General features: G+C 42.8%; 1 non-coding gene across 1 annotated transcript; it reads right to left on the reverse strand.

Moving 5' to 3' along the window:
- Positions 1 to 265: 265 nt before the first annotated feature.
- Positions 266 to 339, reverse strand: TRNAT-AGU. Its single transcript has one exon. It is a non-coding gene; the product is annotated as a tRNA-Thr (tRNA).
- Positions 340 to 1,037: the final 698 nt, after the last annotated feature.

Here is a 1,037-nt window from a genome sequence, read left to right on the forward strand (position 1 = left end):
ATCGCTCCATGGTGAGACCCCACTTTGCATACTGTGTATAATTCTGGTCGCCGCATCTCAAAAAAGATATAATTGCGATGGAGCAGGTACAGAGAAGGGTGACCAAAATGATAAGGGGAATGGAACAGCTCCCCTATGAGGAAAGACTAAACATAGAAACATAGAAATGACGGCAGAAGAAGACCAAACGGCCCATCCAGTCTGCCCAGCAAGCTTCACACATAAAATACAAGGAGTGCATTTAGCTGTGATGTAGGCTGCTGGAAGGCACTGCTGGGATTTGAACCCAGGATCTCCTGTTTACTAGACAGGTGCTTTAACCAACTAAGCCACAGCACCTCTGATAGCACAGAGGTTAGGACTTTTCAGCTTGGAGAGGAGACGGCTGAGAGGGGGGGTGGATATGATAGAGGTGTTTAAAATCATGAGAGGTCTAGAACGGGTTGATGTGAATCGGTTATTTAGTCTTTCAGTTAATAGAAAGACTAGGGGGCACTCCATGAAGTTAGCATGAGGCACATTTAAAACTAATTGGAGAAAGTTCTTCTTCACTCAATGCACAATTAAACTGTGGAATTTGTTAGTTCAGTTAGTATAGCTGTGTTTAAAAAAGGATTGGATAAGTTCTTGGAGAAGTCCATTACCTGCTATTAATTAAGTTGACTTAGAAAATAGCCACTGCTATTACTAGCAACGGTAACATGAAATAGACTTAGTTTTTGGGTACTTGCCAGGTTCTTATGGCCTGGATTGGCCACTGTTGGAAACAGGATGCTGGGCTTGATGGACCCTTGGTCTGACCCAGTATGGCATGTTCTTATGTTCTTAAGGCATTATTGGGAGCATTTTCAGTCCTGCGGGTACTTCGTTTCTGTATGCCGGTATAATCAATTTCAAAGGGAACCTCCCTGCAGAGTTTCTCTTTGAAAATCCGGTGGTGAGCTGGTATTGTTTACCTCATTTACTTTGAGGATAAAATGTATGCAGGTATAATATGGGCAGGGATTTCAACATGAAATTCAGGCTTGTCCTTTAGG

The sequence above is a fragment of the Rhinatrema bivittatum genome, chromosome 3, assembly GCF_901001135.1.
Source record: "Rhinatrema bivittatum chromosome 3, aRhiBiv1.1, whole genome shotgun sequence".
In the NCBI taxonomy this organism is placed as follows: domain Eukaryota; kingdom Metazoa; phylum Chordata; class Amphibia; order Gymnophiona; family Rhinatrematidae; genus Rhinatrema; species Rhinatrema bivittatum.